The sequence below is a fragment of the Mauremys reevesii genome, linkage group 23 (genome assembly GCF_016161935.1).
Source record: "Mauremys reevesii isolate NIE-2019 linkage group 23, ASM1616193v1, whole genome shotgun sequence".
In the NCBI taxonomy this organism is placed as follows: domain Eukaryota; kingdom Metazoa; phylum Chordata; order Testudines; family Geoemydidae; genus Mauremys; species Mauremys reevesii.
Window position 1 is genome coordinate 4180614 of NC_052645.1, and position 4847 is coordinate 4185460.

The following is a 4847-nucleotide window of genomic DNA, read 5'->3' on the forward strand; positions in this document are numbered from 1 at the left end:
TAAAAGCCTGGTCCTTCAACAGCAATAGTAATTGCCTATCCATTTCCATTATGTTCAGGAGCTCCACTGACTAGGGATACCTGAAATGAATGGAAACACTCAACATTTTCCTGTGCAAATGCATAAAAACCTAGCAAACATGTCCCCCAGCTGAAATCAGTTCCAATCCTCTAAGTGTCTAGGTTTGTTTTCATCAATGAAACAAAGGCCCATGAAGACACATTTGCAGGTCCTTGGCCTCCATGGACTACAATGTGCAGAAGAACAAGAACCACATCCACGTGAGAGGCATGGACTAGTCTGTATTACATTTGGTAAGTAAGTTGCCATTGGGACTGAAAACTCTACTGGAGGTGGACAGGAGCCTGTTACAAAACTAAAAGAACCAAGATTTACCAAACTCCCTGTTACACATTCAATCCTCTCTTTGTGCACACGGCATCAATTGTGGCTCTAATAAATGGCAGCCTTCCTTTAACACAGATCGTTGTTCCTTGTGACTTTCAGATGCATTTGAATGGCAGCTGTTCAGAGGTCATGTGCTTCTAGTTCATGAGCAGCAGCAGAGTCTCTGTACGTTACCAACCGTAGAGCTGGGTGTGTCTGCATCCAAGTAACTGCAGAGTCAGTGTAGTACAGACAGTTAATTGCACAGTCTCACTTTCTGGTCTCATTGATCATTTGGGTAGAAACAGCAACGGTTTGGTGGGTTTTGGTTTTTCCCCTTCGTTTTCTCCTAAGGAATGTGTGATCTTGAGCATGTTAGTTTAAGTTCCCTGTGGGTCAGGAAAATTCCATCTCCTTGAACTAGCTGGGAAGTGACCTGTTTGTATCACCTAGAATAAAGGAACTTTTGTAAAGCAGTTTCATCTTTAAATACGCAGGATAAAAATAGTAAATAGTAAATTCCACAGCCAGACACCAGGCCAGGATCAATCGATGGGGCCAGGATCAATTAATTACAGAAGAAACAAACTCTTGGGAAGTAGCTGTAATTTGTCCCTAAACCTTTCCTTGTTCTCATATGCTATCAGGGATTCTCTTCTAGAGGGCAGAGTTAAGGTTATCTGGGCATGTACCCTCACTCTGTATTCCCTGTTTTTCCAGAGTTTGAGTTTTACTGAACTCGATGTTCTGGAAGGTAAGAGATAGTCACAGTCAAAGTTAACTCTCTGTTAACAAAGGTTTTGTTATTGGCAAATAATGATACTAATCCCTCACTGCGGTAATTCCACTGACTTCAGTGTACTCTTTCCTCATTTCTAGTTCCAAATAATTAAGCAAATTAAAACAATATTGAGAACTAAAATGCTGTGAGAAAATGGAAATTTTAGTAGCTCAAATTTCAGTTTCTTCTGTGTCTTGTGCGTGTGTAAATGGCACAACATGTTAATTTATAAGCACATCTTTCTTAACTTCTTTAAATATTCTGTAGTACATTAACTATATCCAGTGGGTTGTTCAATGCAGTGAGGTTTTCATGCATTGACCAAAACATATTTTTCATGTTATGTAAATGAACACAACTCATTGAACACAAAATTGTGTATTTCATGCTGTGAACTGTGTTGGTAGCTCAGATTAATAGGTTTGTTTTTTCTCTCTCTCTCTCCATGAAAAAAGGAAGAAACCATGAAAATACCCATGGGAGAGAGGGGGTTTCTGAGAGCTGGAGTAGATATGGAGATATTTATGAAAGGGGGAGAGGCCAAAGTAGGGCCTTAGCTGGAGCAAAGGGGGAGGTTTTTTGTGCAGTTTCATTTCAGCCAGCCTCACATCCTGTAGTCCCTGCTTCCCCACCCCCCCAACAAAGCCACCTGTGACTCCTGAGACAGCCCCACTGCAAAAACTGCAGAGCCCCCAGCACTCCCTCTCCTAGCTGGATCCCCTGGCAGCCAGAGCTCTCCGCAGAACTGCTGCGGTTGCTCCCCTGGGTCTCTGGTCAAGGACGGCTACCGGCTTCTCCTGAGAATGCAGCTGAGAAATGATTCACCCTTCTCTAGATTCTCACCTGTGGGCTCTGAGAAGCAAGATGGGGCCTGTATGATAAAGTCCATGCAACATTCCCCTCACATCCCAGCCCTGGTATGTCACCAGTAGCTGCTGTCCCTGCGTAGCAGCAAAGGATGTTTCCAGTCATTCAGGAGATCCAAGCCTGGGACTAAAGTCAGCCCAGCCCAGCCCCCACACCTTAAAGTGAATAAGGAAAAGTTATTTACTTGTTCCCATAATATAAGAACTAGGGAACACCAAATGAAAGTAATAGGCAGCAGGTTTAAAACAAATAAAAGGAGGTTCTTCACACAGTGCACAGTCAACCTGTGGAACTCCTTGCCTGAGGAGGTTGTGAAGGCTAGGACTATAACAGGGTTTAAAAGAGAACTAGATAAATTCATGGAGGTTAAGTCCATTAGGCAGGCTGTGTAAGGAATGGTGTCCCTAGCCTCTGTTTGTCAGAGGGTGGAGATGGATGGCAGGGGAGAGATCACTTGATCATTACCTGTTAGGTTCACTCCCTCTGGGGCACCTGGCATTGGCCACTGTTGGCAGACAGGATACTGGGCTGGATGGACCTCTGATCTGAGCCAGTATGGCCATTCTTATGACGGGAGGGAGAAAGCACTGCAACAGAGTTTCTGTAGTATATTGGTTATCATGTTTGCCTACCACACAAAAGGTCCCTGGCTCAAAACCAGACAGAAATAGGAGGGCTTATTTCTGCCTGTCCAGCAAGGTGCTCCTACTGCTGCCACTGGTCCGTCCCTGTGATAACCCCAACCCCTGCATGGCAGAGGGTGGTGAAATGAGCTGAGAAGAAACCTTGGCATCAGCAGGGGAAAGCTAGAGGATCTGGGCCACTCACCTTTTGAAGCCTTGTGGCTTGGTCTCCTCTGCCCTTGGAGATTGGCCTATGGCGGCTGGCTCTTCTGCGTGACTTGCCAAAGGAGGGAGTGAGGCAGGAATGGGGCAAAAGAGGAAAGTCGAGCTGAGGAAGGCAGGGCAGAAGCTAAGTGCCTCAGTGCGGCTAAGTGGGGTAAGTAGAGCATCACCATTCGTTCTGCAAAGCCTGGGGAGGTGCGGTTGGCTGCTGGGAGGCAGAATCCTGTGCCTGCCTCTTGGCTTCCCAGGGGTGGCTACTTGCAGCCCAGGAGAAGAAGGATGGTTTTGGGTGAAAGGAAACAAGCAAAGCTATGGGAGGAAATTTGGGTGTGGGGTGCGGGCTCTGTGCTGGGGCGGGGGGTTGGGATGCAGGAAGGGTGGTGCTTACCCCGGGCACTGCAGCTCCCAAAGTGTCTGGTACACACAACCCTGCGGCACCAGCTCCTACGTGGGCCATGCCAGGGGGTCTCCGTGTGCCGCTGCCTGCTGGTGCCGCCCCCAGAGCTCCCATTGGCTGAAGTTCCTGGCCAATGGGTGCTGCGGAGTTGGTACTCGGGGCAGGGGCAGTGAATGGAGACACTCCCCCCGCCCCAGGGGATGCTGGGACATGCCAGCCATTTCTGGGAGTGGCACGGAGGGACGGAGACAGAGTGGGCAGGGAGCCACCTTAGTGCTGCTGGCACATCTCTGCACACCCATGGCGGGAGGGGAGCAGAGGGCCTCCATGTGCTGCCTGGGGGAGGGGCAGAGCACAGAGCTGCCTCCCCTTCCGGGTCTATTACAGGAGTGGGTGGGTGGGGTCTTTTGGCCTGCAAGGTGCAGCAGGTCGGACTAGATGATCACACTGGTCCCTTCTGACCTTAAAGGCTCTGAGTCTAAAAGGGAGAGGGAAGTAAAGAAATTAAAAAAAAATAAACCAAATATTGTAATACCAGGATAACTCCAACAGCTCATTGTATAGTCCCGCCCCTTTCTTCTGTGTTGAATGACCTGCAGGACATTGATTCTCTCATTCTATTGATAAACTGATACAACGTGACTGAAATTAAACCAATTCCCAGCAGAGAAAATGTCACATCCCTGCATTGGCTGGGAATCAAACCCAGGTCAACTGCTTGGAAGGTAGCTATGCTCACCACTATACCACCAATGCATTTGGCAAAAGGGCTACTTATGCTTGCCCAATGAGGCTAGAGCAGCATTGAGGAGATTTTCTGCCTGTTAAAATGTACTGGATTCTCATCACTAAAAAAAAAACCTCCATCTTCACCTGGGTTTGAACCATCAGCCTTTCATTTAGCCACCAAAGTTATTAATCACAGGGTATGTCTACACTACAGGATTATTCCGATTTTACAGAAACAGTTTTTTGGAAACAGATTATATAAAGTCGAGTGCACGCGGACACACTAAGCACATTAATTCAGCGGTGTGCGTCCATGTACCGAGGCTACTGTCGATTTCCAGATCGTTGCACTGTGGGTAGCTATCCCATAGCTATCCCATAGTTCCCGCAGTCTCCCCCACCCATTGGAATTCTGGGTTGAGATCCCAATGCCTTATGGGGCAAAAACAGTGTTGTGGGTGATTCTGGGTAAATGTCAGTCAATCCTCCCTCCGTGAAAGAAACGGCAGACAATCATTTCACGCCCTTTTCCCTGGAGCCTGTTCAGCCTGTTTTTACTGTCACCGTATCTCTGCTGGATGCTGCTGACAGACGCGGTACTGCAGTGCTACACAGCAGCATCCCCTTGCCTTTTGCAAGTTAGCAGAGATGGTTACCAGCCATACCGTCCCACTGCTGCTTTGCAAGTTGACAATGACAGTTGCCAGTTATACTGTACCGTTTGCTGCTGTCATGGGTGCTCCTGGCTTGCCTTGGTGAGGTTGGCTGGGGGTGCATGGACAAAAATGGGAATGACTCCCCAGGTCATTCCCTTAAGTTTTGTCTAAAGGGAGGGTCAGTC

General features: G+C 47.8%; 1 non-coding gene across 1 annotated transcript; it reads right to left on the reverse strand.

Annotated features, from left to right (window-relative positions):
• Positions 1–3961: 3961 nt before the first annotated feature.
• On the reverse strand, positions 3962–4033 carry TRNAG-UCC. The gene has a single exon. It is a non-coding gene; the product is annotated as a tRNA-Gly (tRNA).
• Positions 4034–4847: the final 814 nt, after the last annotated feature.